Source organism: Atractosteus spatula, chromosome 1 (assembly GCF_055471065.1).
Source record: "Atractosteus spatula isolate fAtrSpa1 chromosome 1, fAtrSpa1.hap1, whole genome shotgun sequence".
Lineage (NCBI taxonomy): Eukaryota > Metazoa > Chordata > Actinopteri > Semionotiformes > Lepisosteidae > Atractosteus > Atractosteus spatula.
Window position 1 is genome coordinate 73,219,228 of NC_142706.1, and position 23,456 is coordinate 73,242,683.

The 23,456-nt window shown below is 58.2% G+C and overlaps 17 non-coding genes across 17 annotated transcripts; 8 read left to right on the top strand and 9 right to left on the bottom strand.

Moving 5' to 3' along the window:
- Positions 1-221: 221 nt before the first annotated feature.
- Positions 222-340, bottom strand: LOC148841803 (5S ribosomal RNA). Its single transcript, XR_016093698.1, has one exon. It is a non-coding gene; the product is annotated as a 5S ribosomal RNA (ribosomal RNA).
- Positions 341-2,198: 1,858 nt separating this feature from the next.
- LOC148841804 (U1 spliceosomal RNA) lies at positions 2,199-2,362 on the top strand. Its single transcript, XR_016091619.1, has one exon. It is a non-coding gene; the product is annotated as a U1 spliceosomal RNA (small nuclear RNA).
- Positions 2,363-3,064: 702 nt separating this feature from the next.
- LOC148841805 (5S ribosomal RNA) lies at positions 3,065-3,183 on the bottom strand. The gene has a single exon (XR_016093333.1). It is a non-coding gene; the product is annotated as a 5S ribosomal RNA (ribosomal RNA).
- A 1,856-nt stretch (positions 3,184-5,039) lies between these two features.
- On the top strand, positions 5,040-5,203 carry LOC148841806 (U1 spliceosomal RNA). The gene has a single exon (XR_016093531.1). It is a non-coding gene; the product is annotated as a U1 spliceosomal RNA (small nuclear RNA).
- Positions 5,204-5,927: 724 nt separating this feature from the next.
- On the bottom strand, positions 5,928-6,046 carry LOC148841807 (5S ribosomal RNA). The gene has a single exon (XR_016093344.1). It is a non-coding gene; the product is annotated as a 5S ribosomal RNA (ribosomal RNA).
- Positions 6,047-7,904: 1,858 nt separating this feature from the next.
- LOC148841808 (U1 spliceosomal RNA) lies at positions 7,905-8,068 on the top strand. Its single transcript, XR_016093640.1, has one exon. It is a non-coding gene; the product is annotated as a U1 spliceosomal RNA (small nuclear RNA).
- Positions 8,069-8,770: 702 nt separating this feature from the next.
- On the bottom strand, positions 8,771-8,889 carry LOC148841809 (5S ribosomal RNA). Its single transcript, XR_016093699.1, has one exon. It is a non-coding gene; the product is annotated as a 5S ribosomal RNA (ribosomal RNA).
- A 1,858-nt stretch (positions 8,890-10,747) lies between these two features.
- On the top strand, positions 10,748-10,911 carry LOC148841810 (U1 spliceosomal RNA). The gene has a single exon (XR_016093651.1). It is a non-coding gene; the product is annotated as a U1 spliceosomal RNA (small nuclear RNA).
- Positions 10,912-11,613: 702 nt separating this feature from the next.
- LOC148841811 (5S ribosomal RNA) lies at positions 11,614-11,732 on the bottom strand. Its single transcript, XR_016093355.1, has one exon. It is a non-coding gene; the product is annotated as a 5S ribosomal RNA (ribosomal RNA).
- A 1,856-nt stretch (positions 11,733-13,588) lies between these two features.
- On the top strand, positions 13,589-13,752 carry LOC148841812 (U1 spliceosomal RNA). Its single transcript, XR_016093662.1, has one exon. It is a non-coding gene; the product is annotated as a U1 spliceosomal RNA (small nuclear RNA).
- Positions 13,753-14,476: 724 nt separating this feature from the next.
- On the bottom strand, positions 14,477-14,595 carry LOC148841813 (5S ribosomal RNA). Its single transcript, XR_016093366.1, has one exon. It is a non-coding gene; the product is annotated as a 5S ribosomal RNA (ribosomal RNA).
- Positions 14,596-16,453: 1,858 nt separating this feature from the next.
- LOC148841814 (U1 spliceosomal RNA) lies at positions 16,454-16,617 on the top strand. Its single transcript, XR_016093674.1, has one exon. It is a non-coding gene; the product is annotated as a U1 spliceosomal RNA (small nuclear RNA).
- Positions 16,618-17,319: 702 nt separating this feature from the next.
- On the bottom strand, positions 17,320-17,438 carry LOC148841815 (5S ribosomal RNA). Its single transcript, XR_016093700.1, has one exon. It is a non-coding gene; the product is annotated as a 5S ribosomal RNA (ribosomal RNA).
- Positions 17,439-19,296: 1,858 nt separating this feature from the next.
- Positions 19,297-19,460, top strand: LOC148841816 (U1 spliceosomal RNA). The gene has a single exon (XR_016093685.1). It is a non-coding gene; the product is annotated as a U1 spliceosomal RNA (small nuclear RNA).
- Positions 19,461-20,184: 724 nt separating this feature from the next.
- On the bottom strand, positions 20,185-20,303 carry LOC148841817 (5S ribosomal RNA). The gene has a single exon (XR_016093377.1). It is a non-coding gene; the product is annotated as a 5S ribosomal RNA (ribosomal RNA).
- A 1,858-nt stretch (positions 20,304-22,161) lies between these two features.
- LOC148841818 (U1 spliceosomal RNA) lies at positions 22,162-22,325 on the top strand. The gene has a single exon (XR_016093696.1). It is a non-coding gene; the product is annotated as a U1 spliceosomal RNA (small nuclear RNA).
- Positions 22,326-23,027: 702 nt separating this feature from the next.
- LOC148841819 (5S ribosomal RNA) lies at positions 23,028-23,146 on the bottom strand. Its single transcript, XR_016093701.1, has one exon. It is a non-coding gene; the product is annotated as a 5S ribosomal RNA (ribosomal RNA).
- Between the last annotated feature and the right edge of the window lie 310 nt (positions 23,147-23,456).

Sequence of the window (23,456 nt, forward strand, 5' to 3'; positions counted from 1 at the left end):
TTGAGCATCTGAAGGGATGTGAGGGAGCTTCTCTTTCTGAACTGGCATGCCTAGAAAGTGGACGACCGTCGCGATACCGTTTGCCAGTCAGCGTTGCCGAAGGAAACAAAAGTGGGAAGATTGAAATGTTTGGTATTTTCGGGAAATAAATGTCCATACTCGAGTTCTTCCTCCCAAAGCCTACGGCACCAACGGCGACCCCCGCTGGCCGAGAGAGCAAAAGCTTACAGCACCTGGTATTCCCAGGCGGTCTCCCATCCAAGTACTAACCAGGCCCGACCCTGCTTAGCTTCCGAGATCAAACGAGATCGGGCGTGTTCAGGGTGGTGTGGCCGTAAGCGCAAGCCGGGGCGCCGGACTCGCTACTTGAAGCTGTGTGGCGGGGGCGCCGTGCCCCCTGGGCGGGACTGAGGGATCGTTCATGTGCGATTCTTTGGAAAGGAGCCGCTTTCGAACTCAGTGCGTGCCTGGATGTTGGCGAATGTGCTCCCTTCAGTTGGCTTGCCCTGCTCTTGTCCCGCACTGGAGCAGGACAAACAAACTGCACGGAGGAGCACAAGGCAAGTGTTCACAAGACAGAAACCTCCAGTGCACAGCACTCTGAAAACATTTCTGGGCTGTCGCGTTTTATTTCGGCACATAAAGCGCACCGGCCCTACACGTCGGCCAGACGCGCGGCGCCTCCGCCCTCTTGTGGCCTTGCGGCGTCAGAGCAAGAGGCTCCTTCTCGCTGCCTTTCCGCTGTCCCGGCGGCCGGCGAGGAGGAAGCGCCGGGACGCTGTGCTGCAGAGCCCCGAGAGGGAACCTGGAGCGCACACTTTGTGGGGGGCGGGGGGCGGGGGGCCGCGTTCGCGCCCTGCCCCGGTCTCTTGCGCGAGCACTAAATCTCACGGCGCCAGCCAGCGGCCAGGAGACAAGTACAATATCACGGGACAGGGGGCCTCATCATTGATTGTTACAGGTGAGACGGGGATTAGGAGGAGAGCCCGACTGATGGGTAACACCCCCGTGACTCTTTCTTGAGAGACGCCCTGGGATTTGGAATGGCCAAGGAGGGTCAGGACACCTCGGTTTTACGCCTCCCCCGAAGGACGGCGCCTGTTTGTGCAGCAGAGTGTCGCCATGAGGATGCTGGGGCATAAGAGAGCCACACAGCCCGCAGGGTGAGCGCTCCCTACTGGTCCCAGTCACCCCTCTCGCAGGAGCAGCAGCAGCAACCTGAGCTTTCCCGGGGGGAATCTCCCATCCGGGTGCCGGCCGGGCTCACACCTGCTGGGCTGCCGTGGTTGAGCCCAGTCGAGAGTCGCAGGGTGAGACCTAGTCACCGGGGATTACTCGGCTCTCAGCACTTGAAAAGACCGACGGAGGACTCGTTCCCGCCGGAGCTGAATGTGCCTGCGAGTGTCGTGTCGTCTTCTTCCCCCGCCCCGCTGTGCTTGCTGTATTGTCTTTGAAGCCGGCCCCCGAGACGAGGCGGGCTGTTCCTGTGCCCCAATTAACACTTTACAGGTGCCATTCCCCGGCATTGTGGCCATTGTCGGAGGTCACACGCGATAAGATGAGGTGGAGGAGAGCGGGGCGTGCCCAGCGCCAGACATTGAAGGAAGGGGGCTGTGCGAGGTGAGGTGAGGCGCGACACGCCGGAGCCCCGACGCTGCTAATGCGGAGCACTTGTTGAACTGGCATTGAAAGGACGTGTGCGCACGGAGCGAGCCTTCCCTGCGGCGGAGCGTGGAAACTTTCTCCCCCCGCTGCAGGAGCTGTGTGCGGTGCGGTGCAGCGGTGCCGAGGGAAAAGCACGGAAGGCAGCAGGCTCTGGAGAGCAGGTAAGAGACGGAGCCTTGGGGGCAGGCGAGCAGGCGCGTTTTTCGGAAATTGCTGAAGAGGCTCCGGTGTTTGTTCGGTGTGTGGCAGGCGCACGTCGCGAGCTTGCGTAGCGATCTGCCGGTCTGGTGATATGTAAATGAGGCCGAATTGCATCCCGGGACATGCTGCGATGGCGAAATGGCGACTGCAGATGTGTAGGAAACGGCGCGCTCGTTTTCTCGTTTTCCCCACACTTTTGAGTGTTGGTGTGGCGTGTGAGTGTGCGAAAGAGTGGGCCCAGCAGGAGGCGGTGGCGTGCAGGGCGAGGAGCTGGCCTAGGCTGCGAGTGCTGTGCTGTGGGTGCGGGCCGCTTGCAGGGGCCTGTACAACTCATACTTACCTGGCAGGGGAGATACCTTGATCAAGAAGGAGGTTCACCCAGGGCGAGGCTCGGCCATTGCACTCCGGCTGTGCTGACCCCTGCGAATTCCCCAAATGTGGGAATCTCGACTGCATAATTTCTGGTAGTGGGGGACTGCGTTCGCGCTCTCCTCTGGTGTGCTTGGTCCAATAACAGATGCGGCAGTGCAGGCGGCTTTGCTGTGTGCTGGGGAGCTGTGCTGGGCTTCCGCGCTCGGCAGTCCCCCCCCGTGAGCAGCACAACATGCTGGTGAAACCGCTTCATAGAGGGGGGTTATTCACGAGCACCGGCAGACGACATGGTACTCGTTTTAGTGCCCGTTACAGACATACGCTATGCTTTCTTGTTCTTAACTCGGTTTTTCCCTTTTTTTCTGCTCACTCTGAATCCATCCCTGCTCATTTTGTTGGAGAATCTGTGCTCAATGAATGAAATGGGTTATAAATGAATATATGTATATTTCTACGAAAAACGAGTTGTTTATTGACTGACCTTCAATTGCAGATTTAGAGGCAGCTTTGATATTCGTTTTACAAACGTGTTTTTTTCCTAATACGAATCACACGCATGCCATTAAAAGAGCCATCTTTAGAGATCAGGATATCGATCATTTTTCTTGAGCATCTGAAGGGATGTGAGGGAGCTTCTCTTTCTGAACTGGCATGCCTAGAAAGTGGACGACCGTCGCGATACCGTTTGCCAGTCAGCGTTGCCGAAGGAAACAAAAGTGGGAAGATTGAAATGTTTGGTATTTTCGGGAAATAAATGTCCATACTCGAGTTCTTCCTCCCAAAGCCTACGGCACCAACGGCGACCCCCGCTGGCCGAGAGAGCAAAAGCTTACAGCACCTGGTATTCCCAGGCGGTCTCCCATCCAAGTACTAACCAGGCCCGACCCTGCTTAGCTTCCGAGATCAGACGAGATCGGGCGTGTTCAGGGTGGTGTGGCCGTAAGCGCAAGCCGGGGCGCCGGACTCGCTACTTGAAGCTGTGTGGCGGGGGCGCCGTGCCCCCTGGGCGGGACTGAGGGATCGTTCATGTGCGATTCTTTGGAAAGGAGCCGCTTTCGAACTCAGTGCGTGCCTGGATGTTGGCGAATGTGCTCCCTTCAGTTGGCTTGCCCTGCTCTTGTCCCGCACTGGAGCAGGACAAACAAACTGCACGGAGGAGCACAAGGCAAGTGTTCACAAGACAGAAACCTCCAGTGCACAGCACTCTGAAAACATTTCTGGGCTGTCGCGTTTTATTTCGGCACATAAAGCGCACCGGCCCTACACGTCGGCCAGACGCGCGGCGCCTCCGCCCTCTTGTGGCCTTGCGGCGTCAGAGCAAGAGGCTCCTTCTCGCTGCCTTTCCGCTGTCCCGGCGGCCGGCGAGGAGGAAGCGCCGGGACGCTGTGCTGCAGAGCCCCGAGAGGGAACCTGGATCGCACACTTTGTGGGGGGCGGGGGGCGGGGGGCCGCGTTCGCGCCCTGCCCCGGTCTCTTGCGCGAGCACTAAATCTCACGGCGCCAGCCAGCGGCCAGGAGACAAGTACAATATCACGGGACAGGGGGCCTCATCATTGATTGTTACAGGTGAGACGGGGATTAGGAGGAGAGCCCGACTGATGGGTAACACCCCCGTGACTCTTTCTTGAGAGACGCCCTGGGATTTGGAATGGCCAAGGAGGGTCAGGACACCTCGGTTTTACGCCTCCCCCGAAGGACGGCGCCTGTTTGTGCAGCAGAGTGTCGCCATGAGGATGCTGGGGCATAAGAGCCACACAGCCCGCAGGGTGAGCGCTCCCTACTGGTCCCAGTCACCCCTCTCGCAGGAGCAGCAGCAGCAACCTGAGCTTTCCCGGGGGGAATCTCCCATCCGGGTGCCGGCCGGGCTCACACCTGCTGGGCTGCCGTGGGTGAGCCCAGTCGAGAGTCGCAGGGTGAGACCTAGTCACCGGGGATTACTCGGCTCTCAGCACTTGAAAAGACCGACGGAGGACTCGTTCCCGCCGGAGCTGAATGTGCCTGCGAGTGTCGTGTCGTCTTCTTCCCCCGCCCCGCTGTGCTTGCTGTATTGTCTTTGAAGCCGGCCCCCGAGACGAGGCGGGCTGTTCCTGTGCCCCAATTAACACTTTACAGGTGCCATTCCCCGGCATTGTGGCCATTGTCGGAGGTCACACGCGATAAGATGAGGTGGAGGAGAGCGGGGCGTGCCCAGCGCCAGACATTGAAGGAAGGGGGCTGTGCGAGGTGAGGTGAGGCGCGACACGCCGGAGCCCCGACGCTGCTAATGCGGAGCACTTGTTGAACTGGCATTGAAAGGACGTGTGCGCACGGAGCGAGCCTTCCCTGCGGCGGAGCGTGGAAACTTTCTCCCCCCGCTGCAGGAGCTGTGTGCGGTGCGGTGCAGCGGTGCCGAGGGAAAAGCACGGAAGGCAGCAGGCTCTGGAGAGCAGGTAAGAGACGGAGCCTTGGGGGCAGGCGAGCAGGCGCGTTTTTCGGAAATTGCTGAAGAGGCTCCGGTGTTTGTTCGGTGTGTGGCAGGCGCACGTCGCGAGCTTGCGTAGCGATCTGCCGGTCTGGTGATATGTAAATGAGGCCGAATTGCATCCCGGGACATGCTGCGATGGCGAAATGGCGACTGCAGATGTGTAGGAAACGGCGCGCTCGTTTTCTCGTTTTCCCCACACTTTTGAGTGTTGGTGTGGCGTGTGAGTGTGCGAAAGAGTGGGCCCAGCAGGAGGCGGTGGCGTGCAGGGCGAGGAGCTGGCCTAGGCTGCGAGTGCTGTGCTGTGGGTGCGGGCCGCTTGCAGGGGCCTGTACAACTCATACTTACCTGGCAGGGGAGATACCTTGATCAAGAAGGAGGTTCACCCAGGGCGAGGCTCGGCCATTGCACTCCGGCTGTGCTGACCCCTGCGAATTCCCCAAATGTGGGAATCTCGACTGCATAATTTCTGGTAGTGGGGGACTGCGTTCGCGCTCTCCCCTGGTGTGCTTGGTCCAATAACAGATGCGGCAGTGCAGGCGGCTTTGCTGTGTGCTGGGGAGCTGTGCTGGGCTTCCGCGCTCGGCAGTCCCCCCCCGTGAGCAGCACAACATGCTGGTGAAACCGCTTCATAGAGGGGGGTTATTAGAAAGATGCCCTGGGGTTATTCACGAGCACCGGCAGACGACATGGTACTCGTTTTAGTGCCCGTTACAGACATACGCTATGCTTTCTTGTTCTTAACTCGGTTTTTCCCTTTTTTTCTGCTCACTCTGAATCCATCCCTGCTCATTTTGTTGGAGAATCTGTGCTCAATGAGTGAAATGGGTTATAAATGAATATATGTATATTTCTACGAAAAACGAGTTGTTTATTGACTGACCTTCAATTGCAGATTTAGAGGCAGCTTTGATATTCGTTTTACAAACGTGTTTTTTTCCTAATACGAATCACACGCATGCCATTAAAAGAGCCATCTTTAGAGATCAGGATATCGATCATTTTTCTTGAGCATCTGAAGGGATGTGAGGGAGCTTCTCTTTCTGAACTGGCATGCCTAGAAAGTGGACGACCGTCGCGATACCGTTTGCCAGTCAGCGTTGCCGAAGGAAACAAAAGTGGGAAGATTGAAATGTTTGGTATTTTCGGGAAATAAATGTCCATACTCGAGTTCTTCCTCCCAAAGCCTACGGCACCAACGGCGACCCCCGCTGGCCGAGAGAGCAAAAGCTTACAGCACCTGGTATTCCCAGGCGGTCTCCCATCCAAGTACTAACCAGGCCCGACCCTGCTTAGCTTCCGAGATCAGACGAGATCGGGCGTGTTCAGGGTGGTGTGGCCGTAAGCGCAAGCCGGGGCGCCGGACTCGCTACTTGAAGCTGTGTGGCGGGGGCGCCGTGCCCCCTGGGCGGGACTGAGGGATCGTTCATGTGCGATTCTTTGGAAAGGAGCCGCTTTCGAACTCAGTGCGTGCCTGGATGTTGGCGAATGTGCTCCCTTCAGTTGGCTTGCCCTGCTCTTGTCCCGCACTGGAGCAGGACAAACAAACTGCACGGAGGAGCACAAGGCAAGTGTTCACAAGACAGAAACCTCCAGTGCACAGCACTCTGAAAACATTTCTGGGCTGTCGCGTTTTATTTCGGCACATAAAGCGCACCGGCCCTACACGTCGGCCAGACGCGCGGCGCCTCCGCCCTCTTGTGGCCTTGCGGCGTCAGAGCAAGAGGCTCCTTCTCGCTGCCTTTCCGCTGTCCCGGCGGCCGGCGAGGAGGAAGCGCCGGGACGCTGTGCTGCAGAGCCCCGAGAGGGAACCTGGAGCGCACACTTTGTGGGGGGCGGGGGGCGGGGGGCCGCGTTCGCGCCCTGCCCCGGTCTCTTGCGCGAGCACTAAATCTCACGGCGCCAGCCAGCGGCCAGGAGACAAGTACAATATCACGGGACAGGGGGCCTCATCATTGATTGTTACAGGTGAGACGGGGATTAGGAGGAGAGCCCGACTGATGGGTAACACCCCCGTGACTCTTTCTTGAGAGACGCCCTGGGATTTGGAATGGCCAAGGAGGGTCAGGACACCTCGGTTTTACGCCTCCCCCGAAGGACGGCGCCTGTTTGTGCAGCAGAGTGTCGCCATGAGGATGCTGGGGCATAAGAGAGCCACACAGCCCGCAGGGTGAGCGCTCCCTACTGGTCCCAGTCACCCCTCTCGCAGGAGCAGCAGCAGCAACCTGAGCTTTCCCGGGGGGAATCTCCCATCCGGGTGCCGGCCGGGCTCACACCTGCTGGGCTGCCGTGGTTGAGCCCAGTCGAGAGTCGCAGGGTGAGACCTAGTCACCGGGGATTACTCGGCTCTCAGCACTTGAAAAGACCGACGGAGGACTCGTTCCCGCCGGAGCTGAATGTGCCTGCGAGTGTCGTGTCGTCTTCTTCCCCCGCCCCGCTGTGCTTGCTGTATTGTCTTTGAAGCCGGCCCCCGAGACGAGGCGGGCTGTTCCTGTGCCCCAATTAACACTTTACAGGTGCCATTCCCCGGCATTGTGGCCATTGTCGGAGGTCACACGCGATAAGATGAGGTGGAGGAGAGCGGGGCGTGCCCAGCGCCAGACATTGAAGGAAGGGGGCTGTGCGAGGTGAGGTGAGGCGCGACACGCCGGAGCCCCGACGCTGCTAATGCGGAGCACTTGTTGAACTGGCATTGAAAGGACGTGTGCGCACGGAGCGAGCCTTCCCTGCGGCGGAGCGTGGAAACTTTCTCCCCCCGCTGCAGGAGCTGTGTGCGGTGCGGTGCAGCGGTGCCGAGGGAAAAGCACGGAAGGCAGCAGGCTCTGGAGAGCAGGTAAGAGACGGAGCCTTGGGGGCAGGCGAGCAGGCGCGTTTTTCGGAAATTGCTGAAGAGGCTCCGGTGTTTGTTCGGTGTGTGGCAGGCGCACGTCGCGAGCTTGCGTAGCGATCTGCCGGTCTGGTGATATGTAAATGAGGCCGAATTGCATCCCGGGACATGCTGCGATGGCGAAATGGCGACTGCAGATGTGTAGGAAACGGCGCGCTCGTTTTCTCGTTTTCCCCACACTTTTGAGTGTTGGTGTGGCGTGTGAGTGTGCGAAAGAGTGGGCCCAGCAGGAGGCGGTGGCGTGCAGGGCGAGGAGCTGGCCTAGGCTGCGAGTGCTGTGCTGTGGGTGCGGGCCGCTTGCAGGGGCCTGTACAACTCATACTTACCTGGCAGGGGAGATACCTTGATCAAGAAGGAGGTTCACCCAGGGCGAGGCTCGGCCATTGCACTCCGGCTGTGCTGACCCCTGCGAATTCCCCAAATGTGGGAATCTCGACTGCATAATTTCTGGTAGTGGGGGACTGCGTTCGCGCTCTCCCCTGGTGTGCTTGGTCCAATAACAGATGCGGCAGTGCAGGCGGCTTTGCTGTGTGCTGGGGAGCTGTGCTGGGCTTCCGCGCTCGGCAGCCCCCCCCCGTGAGCAGCACAACATGCTGGTGAAACCGCTTCATAGAGGGGGGTTATTCACGAGCACCGGCAGACGACATGGTACTCGTTTTAGTGCCCGTTACAGACATACGCTATGCTTTCTTGTTCTTAACTCGGTTTTTCCCTTTTTTTCTGCTCACTCTGAATCCATCCCTGCTCATTTTGTTGGAGAATCTGTGCTCAATGAATGAAATGGGTTATAAATGAATATATGTATATTTCTACGAAAAACGAGTTGTTTATTGACTGACCTTCAATTGCAGATTTAGAGGCAGCTTTGATATTCGTTTTACAAACGTGTTTTTTTCCTAATACGAATCACACGCATGCCATTAAAAGAGCCATCTTTAGAGATCAGGATATCGATCATTTTTCTTGAGCATCTGAAGGGATGTGAGGGAGCTTCTCTTTCTGAACTGGCATGCCTAGAAAGTGGACGACCGTCGCGATACCGTTTGCCAGTCAGCGTTGCCGAAGGAAACAAAAGTGGGAAGATTGAAATGTTTGGTATTTTCGGGAAATAAATGTCCATACTCGAGTTCTTCCTCCCAAAGCCTACGGCACCAACGGCGACCCCCGCTGGCCGAGAGAGCAAAAGCTTACAGCACCTGGTATTCCCAGGCGGTCTCCCATCCAAGTACTAACCAGGCCCGACCCTGCTTAGCTTCCGAGATCAAACGAGATCGGGCGTGTTCAGGGTGGTGTGGCCGTAAGCGCAAGCCGGGGCGCCGGACTCGCTACTTGAAGCTGTGTGGCGGGGGCGCCGTGCCCCCTGGGCGGGACTGAGGGATCGTTCATGTGCGATTCTTTGGAAAGGAGCCGCTTTCGAACTCAGTGCGTGCCTGGATGTTGGCGAATGTGCTCCCTTCAGTTGGCTTGCCCTGCTCTTGTCCCGCACTGGAGCAGGACAAACAAACTGCACGGAGGAGCACAAGGCAAGTGTTCACAAGACAGAAACCTCCAGTGCACAGCACTCTGAAAACATTTCTGGGCTGTCGCGTTTTATTTCGGCACATAAAGCGCACCGGCCCTACACGTCGGCCAGACGCGCGGCGCCTCCGCCCTCTTGTGGCCTTGCGGCGTCAGAGCAAGAGGCTCCTTCTCGCTGCCTTTCCGCTGTCCCGGCGGCCGGCGAGGAGGAAGCGCCGGGACGCTGTGCTGCAGAGCCCCGAGAGGGAACCTGGAGCGCACACTTTGTGGGGGGCGGGGGGCGGGGGGCCGCGTTCGCGCCCTGCCCCGGTCTCTTGCGCGAGCACTAAATCTCACGGCGCCAGCCAGCGGCCAGGAGACAAGTACAATATCACGGGACAGGGGGCCTCATCATTGATTGTTACAGGTGAGACGGGGATTAGGAGGAGAGCCCGACTGATGGGTAACACCCCCGTGACTCTTTCTTGAGAGACGCCCTGGGATTTGGAATGGCCAAGGAGGGTCAGGACACCTCGGTTTTACGCCTCCCCCGAAGGACGGCGCCTGTTTGTGCAGCAGAGTGTCGCCATGAGGATGCTGGGGCATAAGAGAGCCACACAGCCCGCAGGGTGAGCGCTCCCTACTGGTCCCAGTCACCCCTCTCGCAGGAGCAGCAGCAGCAACCTGAGCTTTCCCGGGGGGAATCTCCCATCCGGGTGCCGGCCGGGCTCACACCTGCTGGGCTGCCGTGGTTGAGCCCAGTCGAGAGTCGCAGGGTGAGACCTAGTCACCGGGGATTACTCGGCTCTCAGCACTTGAAAAGACCGACGGAGGACTCGTTCCCGCCGGAGCTGAATGTGCCTGCGAGTGTCGTGTCGTCTTCTTCCCCCGCCCCGCTGTGCTTGCTGTATTGTCTTTGAAGCCGGCCCCCGAGACGAGGCGGGCTGTTCCTGTGCCCCAATTAACACTTTACAGGTGCCATTCCCCGGCATTGTGGCCATTGTCGGAGGTCACACGCGATAAGATGAGGTGGAGGAGAGCGGGGCGTGCCCAGCGCCAGACATTGAAGGAAGGGGGCTGTGCGAGGTGAGGTGAGGCGCGACACGCCGGAGCCCCGACGCTGCTAATGCGGAGCACTTGTTGAACTGGCATTGAAAGGACGTGTGCGCACGGAGCGAGCCTTCCCTGCGGCGGAGCGTGGAAACTTTCTCCCCCCGCTGCAGGAGCTGTGTGCGGTGCGGTGCAGCGGTGCCGAGGGAAAAGCACGGAAGGCAGCAGGCTCTGGAGAGCAGGTAAGAGACGGAGCCTTGGGGGCAGGCGAGCAGGCGCGTTTTTCGGAAATTGCTGAAGAGGCTCCGGTGTTTGTTCGGTGTGTGGCAGGCGCACGTCGCGAGCTTGCGTAGCGATCTGCCGGTCTGGTGATATGTAAATGAGGCCGAATTGCATCCCGGGACATGCTGCGATGGCGAAATGGCGACTGCAGATGTGTAGGAAACGGCGCGCTCGTTTTCTCGTTTTCCCCACACTTTTGAGTGTTGGTGTGGCGTGTGAGTGTGCGAAAGAGTGGGCCCAGCAGGAGGCGGTGGCGTGCAGGGCGAGGAGCTGGCCTAGGCTGCGAGTGCTGTGCTGTGGGTGCGGGCCGCTTGCAGGGGCCTGTACAACTCATACTTACCTGGCAGGGGAGATACCTTGATCAAGAAGGAGGTTCACCCAGGGCGAGGCTCGGCCATTGCACTCCGGCTGTGCTGACCCCTGCGAATTCCCCAAATGTGGGAATCTCGACTGCATAATTTCTGGTAGTGGGGGACTGCGTTCGCGCTCTCCCCTGGTGTGCTTGGTCCAATAACAGATGCGGCAGTGCAGGCGGCTTTGCTGTGTGCTGGGGAGCTGTGCTGGGCTTCCGCGCTCGGCAGTCCCCCCCCGTGAGCAGCACAACATGCTGGTGAAACCGCTTCATAGAGGGGGGTTATTCACGAGCACCGGCAGACGACATGGTACTCGTTTTAGTGCCCGTTACAGACATACGCTATGCTTTCTTGTTCTTAACTCGGTTTTTCCCTTTTTTTCTGCTCACTCTGAATCCATCCCTGCTCATTTTGTTGGAGAATCTGTGCTCAATGAATGAAATGGGTTATAAATGAATATATGTATATTTCTACGAAAAACGAGTTGTTTATTGACTGACCTTCAATTGCAGATTTAGAGGCAGCTTTGATATTCGTTTTACAAACGTGTTTTTTTCCTAATACGAATCACACGCATGCCATTAAAAGAGCCATCTTTAGAGATCAGGATATCGATCATTTTTCTTGAGCATCTGAAGGGATGTGAGGGAGCTTCTCTTTCTGAACTGGCATGCCTAGAAAGTGGACGACCGTCGCGATACTGTTTGCCAGTCAGCGTTGCCGAAGGAAACAAAAGTGGGAAGATTGAAATGTTTGGTATTTTCGGGAAATAAATGTCCATACTCGAGTTCTTCCTCCCAAAGCCTACGGCACCAACGGCGACCCCCGCTGGCCGAGAGAGCAAAAGCTTACAGCACCTGGTATTCCCAGGCGGTCTCCCATCCAAGTACTAACCAGGCCCGACCCTGCTTAGCTTCCGAGATCAGACGAGATCGGGCGTGTTCAGGGTGGTGTGGCCGTAAGCGCAAGCCGGGGCGCCGGACTCGCTACTTGAAGCTGTGTGGCGGGGGCGCCGTGCCCCCTGGGCGGGACTGAGGGATCGTTCATGTGCGATTCTTTGGAAAGGAGCCGCTTTCGAACTCAGTGCGTGCCTGGATGTTGGCGAATGTGCTCCCTTCAGTTGGCTTGCCCTGCTCTTGTCCCGCACTGGAGCAGGACAAACAAACTGCACGGAGGAGCACAAGGCAAGTGTTCACAAGACAGAAACCTCCAGTGCACAGCACTCTGAAAACATTTCTGGGCTGTCGCGTTTTATTTCGGCACATAAAGCGCACCGGCCCTACACGTCGGCCAGACGCGCGGCGCCTCCGCCCTCTTGTGGCCTTGCGGCGTCAGAGCAAGAGGCTCCTTCTCGCTGCCTTTCCGCTGTCCCGGCGGCCGGCGAGGAGGAAGCGCCGGGACGCTGTGCTGCAGAGCCCCGAGAGGGAACCTGGATCGCACACTTTGTGGGGGGCGGGGGGCGGGGGGCCGCGTTCGCGCCCTGCCCCGGTCTCTTGCGCGAGCACTAAATCTCACGGCGCCAGCCAGCGGCCAGGAGACAAGTACAATATCACGGGACAGGGGGCCTCATCATTGATTGTTACAGGTGAGACGGGGATTAGGAGGAGAGCCCGACTGATGGGTAACACCCCCGTGACTCTTTCTTGAGAGACGCCCTGGGATTTGGAATGGCCAAGGAGGGTCAGGACACCTCGGTTTTACGCCTCCCCCGAAGGACGGCGCCTGTTTGTGCAGCAGAGTGTCGCCATGAGGATGCTGGGGCATAAGAGCCACACAGCCCGCAGGGTGAGCGCTCCCTACTGGTCCCAGTCACCCCTCTCGCAGGAGCAGCAGCAGCAACCTGAGCTTTCCCGGGGGGAATCTCCCATCCGGGTGCCGGCCGGGCTCACACCTGCTGGGCTGCCGTGGGTGAGCCCAGTCGAGAGTCGCAGGGTGAGACCTAGTCACCGGGGATTACTCGGCTCTCAGCACTTGAAAAGACCGACGGAGGACTCGTTCCCGCCGGAGCTGAATGTGCCTGCGAGTGTCGTGTCGTCTTCTTCCCCCGCCCCGCTGTGCTTGCTGTATTGTCTTTGAAGCCGGCCCCCGAGACGAGGCGGGCTGTTCCTGTGCCCCAATTAACACTTTACAGGTGCCATTCCCCGGCATTGTGGCCATTGTCGGAGGTCACACGCGATAAGATGAGGTGGAGGAGAGCGGGGCGTGCCCAGCGCCAGACATTGAAGGAAGGGGGCTGTGCGAGGTGAGGTGAGGCGCGACACGCCGGAGCCCCGACGCTGCTAATGCGGAGCACTTGTTGAACTGGCATTGAAAGGACGTGTGCGCACGGAGCGAGCCTTCCCTGCGGCGGAGCGTGGAAACTTTCTCCCCCCGCTGCAGGAGCTGTGTGCGGTGCGGTGCAGCGGTGCCGAGGGAAAAGCACGGAAGGCAGCAGGCTCTGGAGAGCAGGTAAGAGACGGAGCCTTGGGGGCAGGCGAGCAGGCGCGTTTTTCGGAAATTGCTGAAGAGGCTCCGGTGTTTGTTCGGTGTGTGGCAGGCGCACGTCGCGAGCTTGCGTAGCGATCTGCCGGTCTGGTGATATGTAAATGAGGCCGAATTGCATCCCGGGACATGCTGCGATGGCGAAATGGCGACTGCAGATGTGTAGGAAACGGCGCGCTCGTTTTCTCGTTTTCCCCACACTTTTGAGTGTTGGTGTGGCGTGTGAGTGTGCGAAAGAGTGGGCCCAGCAGGAGGCGGTGGCGTGCAGGGCGAGGAGCTGGCCTAGGCTGCGAGTGCTGTGCTGTGGGTGCGGGCCGCTTGCAGGGGCCTGTACAACTCATACTTACCTGGCAGGGGAGATACCTTGATCAAGAAGGAGGTTCACCCAGGGCGAGGCTCGGCCATTGCACTCCGGCTGTGCTGACCCCTGCGAATTCCCCAAATGTGGGAATCTCGACTGCATAATTTCTGGTAGTGGGGGACTGCGTTCGCGCTCTCCCCTGGTGTGCTTGGTCCAATAACAGATGCGGCAGTGCAGGCGGCTTTGCTGTGTGCTGGGGAGCTGTGCTGGGCTTCCGCGCTCGGCAGTCCCCCCCCGTGAGCAGCACAACATGCTGGTGAAACCGCTTCATAGAGGGGGGTTATTAGAAAGATGCCCTGGGGTTATTCACGAGCACCGGCAGACGACATGGTACTCGTTTTAGTGCCCGTTACAGACATACGCTATGCTTTCTTGTTCTTAACTCGGTTTTTCCCTTTTTTTCTGCTCACTCTGAATCCATCCCTGCTCATTTTGTTGGAGAATCTGTGCTCAATGAGTGAAATGGGTTATAAATGAATATATGTATATTTCTACGAAAAACGAGTTGTTTATTGACTGACCTTCAATTGCAGATTTAGAGGCAGCTTTGATATTCGTTTTACAAACGTGTTTTTTTCCTAATACGAATCACACGCATGCCATTAAAAGAGCCATCTTTAGAGATCAGGATATCGATCATTTTTCTTGAGCATCTGAAGGGATGTGAGGGAGCTTCTCTTTCTGAACTGGCATGCCTAGAAAGTGGACGACCGTCGCGATACCGTTTGCCAGTCAGCGTTGCCGAAGGAAACAAAAGTGGGAAGATTGAAATGTTTGGTATTTTCGGGAAATAAATGTCCATACTCGAGTTCTTCCTCCCAAAGCCTACGGCACCAACGGCGACCCCCGCTGGCCGAGAGAGCAAAAGCTTACAGCACCTGGTATTCCCAGGCGGTCTCCCATCCAAGTACTAACCAGGCCCGACCCTGCTTAGCTTCCGAGATCAGACGAGATCGGGCGTGTTCAGGGTGGTGTGGCCGTAAGCGCAAGCCGGGGCGCCGGACTCGCTACTTGAAGCTGTGTGGCGGGGGCGCCGTGCCCCCTGGGCGGGACTGAGGGATCGTTCATGTGCGATTCTTTGGAAAGGAGCCGCTTTCGAACTCAGTGCGTGCCTGGATGTTGGCGAATGTGCTCCCTTCAGTTGGCTTGCCCTGCTCTTGTCCCGCACTGGAGCAGGACAAACAAACTGCACGGAGGAGCACAAGGCAAGTGTTCACAAGACAGAAACCTCCAGTGCACAGCACTCTGAAAACATTTCTGGGCTGTCGCGTTTTATTTCGGCACATAAAGCGCACCGGCCCTACACGTCGGCCAGACGCGCGGCGCCTCCGCCCTCTTGTGGCCTTGCGGCGTCAGAGCAAGAGGCTCCTTCTCGCTGCCTTTCCGCTGTCCCGGCGGCCGGCGAGGAGGAAGCGCCGGGACGCTGTGCTGCAGAGCCCCGAGAGGGAACCTGGAGCGCACACTTTGTGGGGGGCGGGGGGCGGGGGGCCGCGTTCGCGCCCTGCCCCGGTCTCTTGCGCGAGCACTAAATCTCACGGCGCCAGCCAGCGGCCAGGAGACAAGTACAATATCACGGGACAGGGGGCCTCATCATTGATTGTTACAGGTGAGACGGGGATTAGGAGGAGAGCCCGACTGATGGGTAACACCCCCGTGACTCTTTCTTGAGAGACGCCCTGGGATTTGGAATGGCCAAGGAGGGTCAGGACACCTCGGTTTTACGCCTCCCCCGAAGGACGGCGCCTGTTTGTGCAGCAGAGTGTCGCCATGAGGATGCTGGGGCATAAGAGAGCCACACAGCCCGCAGGGTGAGCGCTCCCTACTGGTCCCAGTCACCCCTCTCGCAGGAGCAGCAGCAGCAACCTGAGCTTTCCCGGGGGGAATCTCCCATCCGGGTGCCGGCCGGGCTCACACCTGCTGGGCTGCCGTGGTTGAGCCCAGTCGAGAGTCGCAGGGTGAGACCTAGTCACCGGGGATTACTCGGCTCTCAGCACTTGAAAAGACCGACGGAGGACTCGTTCCCGCCGGAGCTGAATGTGCCTGCGAGTGTCGTGTCGTCTTCTTCCCCCGCCCCGCTGTGCTTGCTGTATTGTCTTTGAAGCCGGCCCCCGAGACGAGGCGGGCTGTTCCTGTGCCCCAATTAACACTTTACAGGTGCCATTCCCCGGCATTGTGGCCATTGTCGGAGGTCACACGCGATAAGATGAGGTGGAGGAGAGCGGGGCGTGCCCAGCGCCAGACATTGAAGGAAGGGGGCTGTGCGAGGTGAGGTGAGGCGCGACACGCCGGAGCCCCGACGCTGCTAATGCGGAGCACTTGTTGAACTGGCATTGAAAGGACGTGTGCGCACGGAGCGAGCCTTCCCTGCGGCGGAGCGTGGAAACTTTCTCCCCCCGCTGCAGGAGCTGTGTGCGGTGCGGTGCAGCGGTGCCGAGGGAAAAGCACGGAAGGCAGCAGGCTCTGGAGAGCAGGTAAGAGACGGAGCCTTGGGGGCAGGCGAGCAGGCGCGTTTTTCGGAAATTGCTGAAGAGGCTCCGGTGTTTGTTCGGTGTGTGGCAGGCGCACGTCGCGAGCTTGCGTAGCGATCTGCCGGTCTGGTGATATGTAAATGAGGCCGAATTGCATCCCGGGACATGCTGCGATGGCGAAATGGCGACTGCAGATGTGTAGGAAACGGCGCGCTCGTTTTCTCGTTTTCCCCACACTTTTGAGTGTTGGTGTGGCGTGTGAGTGTGCGAAAGAGTGGGCCCAGCAGGAGGCGGTGGCGTGCAGGGCGAGGAGCTGGCCTAGGCTGCGAGTGCTGTGCTGTGGGTGCGGGCCGCTTGCAGGGGCCTGTACAACTCATACTTACCTGGCAGGGGAGATACCTTGATCAAGAAGGAGGTTCACCCAGGGCGAGGCTCGGCCATTGCACTCCGGCTGTGCTGACCCCTGCGAATTCCCCAAATGTGGGAATCTCGACTGCATAATTTCTGGTAGTGGGGGACTGCGTTCGCGCTCTCCCCTGGTGTGCTTGGTCCAATAACAGATGCGGCAGTGCAGGCGGCTTTGCTGTGTGCTGGGGAGCTGTGCTGGGCTTCCGCGCTCGGCAGCCCCCCCCCGTGAGCAGCACAACATGCTGGTGAAACCGCTTCATAGAGGGGGGTTATTCACGAGCACCGGCAGACGACATGGTACTCGTTTTAGTGCCCGTTACAGACATACGCTATGCTTTCTTGTTCTTAACTCGGTTTTTCCCTTTTTTTCTGCTCACTCTGAATCCATCCCTGCTCATTTTGTTGGAGAATCTGTGCTCAATGAATGAAATGGGTTATAAATGAATATATGTATATTTCTACGAAAAACGAGTTGTTTATTGACTGACCTTCAATTGCAGATTTAGAGGCAGCTTTGATATTCGTTTTACAAACGTGTTTTTTTCCTAATACGAATCACACGCATGCCATTAAAAGAGCCATCTTTAGAGATCAGGATATCGATCATTTTTCTTGAGCATCTGAAGGGATGTGAGGGAGCTTCTCTTTCTGAACTGGCATGCCTAGAAAGTGGACGACCGTCGCGATACCGTTTGCCAGTCAGCGTTGCCGAAGGAAACAAAAGTGGGAAGATTGAAATGTTTGGTATTTTCGGGAAATAAATGTCCATACTCGAGTTCTTCCTCCCAAAGCCTACGGCACCAACGGCGACCCCCGCTGGCCGAGAGAGCAAAAGCTTACAGCACCTGGTATTCCCAGGCGGTCTCCCATCCAAGTACTAACCAGGCCCGACCCTGCTTAGCTTCCGAGATCAAACGAGATCGGGCGTGTTCAGGGTGGTGTGGCCGTAAGCGCAAGCCGGGGCGCCGGACTCGCTACTTGAAGCTGTGTGGCGGGGGCGCCGTGCCCCCTGGGCGGGACTGAGGGATCGTTCATGTGCGATTCTTTGGAAAGGAGCCGCTTTCGAACTCAGTGCGTGCCTGGATGTTGGCGAATGTGCTCCCTTCAGTTGGCTTGCCCTGCTCTTGTCCCGCACTGGAGCAGGACAAACAAACTGCACGGAGGAGCACAAGGCAAGTGTTCACAAGACAGAAACCTCCAGTGCACAGCACTCTGAAAACATTTCTGGGCTGTCGCGTTTTATTTCGGCACATAAAGCGCACCGGCCCTACACGTCGGCCAGACGCGCGGCGCCTCCGCCCTCTTGTGGCCTTGCGGCGTCAGAGCAAGAGGCTCCTTCTCGCTGCCTTTCCGCTGTCCCGGCGGCCGGCGAGGAGGAAGCGCCGGGACGCTGTGCTGCAGAGCCCCGAGAGGGAACCTGGAGCGCACACTTTGTGGGGGGCGGGGGGCGGGGGGCCGCGTTCGCGCCCTGCCCCGGTCTCTTGCGCGAGCACTAAATCTCACGGCGCCAGCCAGCGGCCAGGAGACAAGTACAATATCACGGGACAGGGGGCCTCATCATTGATTGTTACAGGTGAGACGGGGATTAGGAGGAGAGCCCGACTGATGGGTAACACCCCCGTGACTCTTTCTTGAGAGACGCCCTGGGATTTGGAATGGCCAAGGAGGGTCAGGACACCTCGGTTTTACGCCTCCCCCGAAGGACGGCGCCTGTTTGTGCAGCAGAGTGTCGCCATGAGGATGCTGGGGCATAAGAGAGCCACACAGCCCGCAGGGTGAGCGCTCCCTACTGGTCCCAGTCACCCCTCTCGCAGGAGCAGCAGCAGCAACCTGAGCTTTCCCGGGGGGAATCTCCCATCCGGGTGCCGGCCGGGCTCACACCTGCTGGGCTGCCGTGGTTGAGCCCAGTCGAGAGTCGCAGGGTGAGACCTAGTCACCGGGGATTACTCGGCTCTCAGCACTTGAAAAGACCGACGGAGGACTCGTTCCCGCCGGAGCTGAATGTGCCTGCGAGTGTCGTGTCGTCTTCTTCCCCCGCCCCGCTGTGCTTGCTGTATTGTCTTTGAAGCCGGCCCCCGAGACGAGGCGGGCTGTTCCTGTGCCCCAATTAACACTTTACAGGTGCCATTCCCCGGCATTGTGGCCATTGTCGGAGGTCACACGCGATAAGATGAGGTGGAGGAGAGCGGGGCGTGCCCAGCGCCAGACATTGAAGGAAGGGGGCTGTGCGAGGTGAGGTGAGGCGCGACACGCCGGAGCCCCGACGCTGCTAATGCGGAGCACTTGTTGAACTGGCATTGAAAGGACGTGTGCGCACGGAGCGAGCCTTCCCTGCGGCGGAGCGTGGAAACTTTCTCCCCCCGCTGCAGGAGCTGTGTGCGGTGCGGTGCAGCGGTGCCGAGGGAAAAGCACGGAAGGCAGCAGGCTCTGGAGAGCAGGTAAGAGACGGAGCCTTGGGGGCAGGCGAGCAGGCGCGTTTTTCGGAAATTGCTGAAGAGGCTCCGGTGTTTGTTCGGTGTGTGGCAGGCGCACGTCGCGAGCTTGCGTAGCGATCTGCCGGTCTGGTGATATGTAAATGAGGCCGAATTGCATCCCGGGACATGCTGCGATGGCGAAATGGCGACTGCAGATGTGTAGGAAACGGCGCGCTCGTTTTCTCGTTTTCCCCACACTTTTGAGTGTTGGTGTGGCGTGTGAGTGTGCGAAAGAGTGGGCCCAGCAGGAGGCGGTGGCGTGCAGGGCGAGGAGCTGGCCTAGGCTGCGAGTGCTGTGCTGTGGGTGCGGGCCGCTTGCAGGGGCCTGTACAACTCATACTTACCTGGCAGGGGAGATACCTTGATCAAGAAGGAGGTTCACCCAGGGCGAGGCTCGGCCATTGCACTCCGGCTGTGCTGACCCCTGCGAATTCCCCAAATGTGGGAATCTCGACTGCATAATTTCTGGTAGTGGGGGACTGCGTTCGCGCTCTCCCCTGGTGTGCTTGGTCCAATAACAGATGCGGCAGTGCAGGCGGCTTTGCTGTGTGCTGGGGAGCTGTGCTGGGCTTCCGCGCTCGGCAGTCCCCCCCCGTGAGCAGCACAACATGCTGGTGAAACCGCTTCATAGAGGGGGGTTATTAGAAAGATGCCCTGGGGTTATTCACGAGCACCGGCAGACGACATGGTACTCGTTTTAGTGCCCGTTACAGACATACGCTATGCTTTCTTGTTCTTAACTCGGTTTTTCCCTTTTTTTCTGCTCACTCTGAATCCATCCCTGCTCATTTTGTTGGAGAATCTGTGCTCAATGAGTGAAATGGGTTATAAATGAATATATGTATATTTCTACGAAAAACGAGTTGTTTATTGACTGACCTTCAATTGCAGATTTAGAGGCAGCTTTGATATTCGTTTTACAAACGTGTTTTTTTCCTAATACGAATCACACGCATGCCATTAAAAGAGCCATCTTTAGAGATCAGGATATCGATCATTTTTCTTGAGCATCTGAAGGGATGTGAGGGAGCTTCTCTTTCTGAACTGGCATGCCTAGAAAGTGGACGACCGTCGCGATACCGTTTGCCAGTCAGCGTTGCCGAAGGAAACAAAAGTGGGAAGATTGAAATGTTTGGTATTTTCGGGAAATAAATGTCCATACTCGAGTTCTTCCTCCCAAAGCCTACGGCACCAACGGCGACCCCCGCTGGCCGAGAGAGCAAAAGCTTACAGCACCTGGTATTCCCAGGCGGTCTCCCATCCAAGTACTAACCAGGCCCGACCCTGCTTAGCTTCCGAGATCAGACGAGATCGGGCGTGTTCAGGGTGGTGTGGCCGTAAGCGCAAGCCGGGGCGCCGGACTCGCTACTTGAAGCTGTGTGGCGGGGGCGCCGTGCCCCCTGGGCGGGACTGAGGGATCGTTCATGTGCGATTCTTTGGAAAGGAGCCGCTTTCGAACTCAGTGCGTGCCTGGATGTTGGCGAATGTGCTCCCTTCAGTTGGCTTGCCCTGCTCTTGTCCCGCACTGGAGCAGGACAAACAAACTGCACGGAGGAGCACAAGGCAAGTGTTCACAAGACAGAAACCTCCAGTGCACAGCACTCTGAAAACATTTCTGGGCTGTCGCGTTTTATTTCGGCACATAAAGCGCACCGGCCCTACACGTCGGCCAGACGCGCGGCGCCTCCGCCCTCTTGTGGCCTTGCGGCGTCAGAGCAAGAGGCTCCTTCTCGCTGCCTTTCCGCTGTCCCGGCGGCCGGCGAGGAGGAAGCGCCGGGACGCTGTGCTGCAGAGCCCCGAGAGGGAACCTGGAGCGCACACTTTGTGGGGGGCGGGGGGCGGGGGGCCGCGTTCGCGCCCTGCCCCGGTCTCTTGCGCGAGCACTAAATCTCACGGCGCCAGCCAGCGGCCAGGAGACAAGTACAATATCACGGGACAGGGGGCCTCATCATTGATTGTTACAGGTGAGACGGGGATTAGGAGGAGAGCCCGACTGATGGGTAACACCCCCGTGACTCTTTCTTGAGAGACGCCCTGGGATTTGGAATGGCCAAGGAGGGTCAGGACACCTCGGTTTTACGCCTCCCCCGAAGGACGGCGCCTGTTTGTGCAGCAGAGTGTCGCCATGAGGATGCTGGGGCATAAGAGAGCCACACAGCCCGCAGGGTGAGCGCTCCCTACTGGTCCCAGTCACCCCTCTCGCAGGAGCAGCAGCAGCAACCTGAGCTTTCCCGGGGGGAATCTCCCATCCGGGTGCCGGCCGGGCTCACACCTGCTGGGCTGCCGTGGTTGAGCCCAGTCGAGAGTCGCAGGGTGAGACCTAGTCACCGGGGATTACTCGGCTCTCAGCACTTGAAAAGACCGACGGAGGACTCGTTCCCGCCGGAGCTGAATGTGCCTGCGAGTGTCGTGTCGTCTTCTTCCCCCGCCCCGCTGTGCTTGCTGTATTGTCTTTGAAGCCGGCCCCCGAGACGAGGCGGGCTGTTCCTGTGCCCCAATTAACACTTTACAGGTGCCATTCCCCGGCATTGTGGCCATTGTCGGAGGTCACACGCGATAAGATGAGGTGGAGGAGAGCGGGGCGTGCCCAGCGCCAGACATTGAAGGAAGGGGGCTGTGCGAGGTGAGGTGAGGCGCGACACGCCGGAGCCCCGACGCTGCTAATGCGGAGCACTTGTTGAACTGGCATTGAAAGGACGTGTGCGCACGGAGCGAGCCTTCCCTGCGGCGGAGCGTGGAAACTTTCTCCCCCCGCTGCAGGAGCTGTGTGCGGTGCGGTGCAGCGGTGCCGAGGGAAAAGCACGGAAGGCAGCAGGCTCTGGAGAGCAGGTAAGAGACGGAGCCTTGGGGGCAGGCGAGCAGGCGCGTTTTTCGGAAATTGCTGAAGAGGCTCCGGTGTTTGTTCGGTGTGTGGCAGGCGCACGTCGCGAGCTTGCGTAGCGATCTGCCGGTCTGGTGATATGTAAATGAGGCCGAATTGCATCCCGGGACATGCTGCGATGGCGAAATGGCGACTGCAGATGTGTAGGAAACGGCGCGCTCGTTTTCTCGTTTTCCCCACACTTTTGAGTGTTGGTGTGGCGTGTGAGTGTGCGAAAGAGTGGGCCCAGCAGGAGGCGGTGGCGTGCAGGGCGAGGAGCTGGCCTAGGCTGCGAGTGCTGTGCTGTGGGTGCGGGCCGCTTGCAGGGGCCTGTACAACTCATACTTACCTGGCAGGGGAGATACCTTGATCAAGAAGGAGGTTCACCCAGGGCGAGGCTCGGCCATTGCACTCCGGCTGTGCTGACCCCTGCGAATTCCCCAAATGTGGGAATCTCGACTGCATAATTTCTGGTAGTGGGGGACTGCGTTCGCGCTCTCCCCTGGTGTGCTTGGTCCAATAACAGATGCGGCAGTGCAGGCGGCTTTGCTGTGTGCTGGGGAGCTGTGCTGGGCTTCCGCGCTCGGCAGCCCCCCCCCGTGAGCAGCACAACATGCTGGTGAAACCGCTTCATAGAGGGGGGTTATTCACGAGCACCGGCAGACGACATGGTACTCGTTTTAGTGCCCGTTACAGACATACGCTATGCTTTCTTGTTCTTAACTCGGTTTTTCCCTTTTTTTCTGCTCACTCTGAATCCATCCCTGCTCATTTTGTTGGAGAATCTGTGCTCAATGAATGAAATGGGTTATAAATGAATATATGTATATTTCTACGAAAAACGAGTTGTTTATTGACTGACCTTCAATTGCAGATTTAGAGGCAGCTTTGATATTCGTTTTACAAACGTGTTTTTTTCCTAATACGAATCACACGCATGCCATTAAAAGAGCCATCTTTAGAGATCAGGATATCGATCATTTTTCTTGAGCATCTGAAGGGATGTGAGGGAGCTTCTCTTTCTGAACTGGCATGCCTAGAAAGTGGACGACCGTCGCGATACCGTTTGCCAGTCAGCGTTGCCGAAGGAAACAAAAGTGGGAAGATTGAAATGTTTGGTATTTTCGGGAAATAAATGTCCATACTCGAGTTCTTCCTCCCAAAGCCTACGGCACCAACGGCGACCCCCGCTGGCCGAGAGAGCAAAAGCTTACAGCACCTGGTATTCCCAGGCGGTCTCCCATCCAAGTACTAACCAGGCCCGACCCTGCTTAGCTTCCGAGATCAAACGAGATCGGGCGTGTTCAGGGTGGTGTGGCCGTAAGCGCAAGCCGGGGCGCCGGACTCGCTACTTGAAGCTGTGTGGCGGGGGCGCCGTGCCCCCTGGGCGGGACTGAGGGATCGTTCATGTGCGATTCTTTGGAAAGGAGCCGCTTTCGAACTCAGTGCGTGCCTGGATGTTGGCGAATGTGCTCCCTTCAGTTGGCTTGCCCTGCTCTTGTCCCGCACTGGAGCAGGACAAACAAACTGCACGGAGGAGCACAAGGCAAGTGTTCACAAGACAGAAACCTCCAGTGCACAGCACTCTGAAAACATTTCTGGGCTGTCGCGTTTTATTTCGGCACATAAAGCGCAC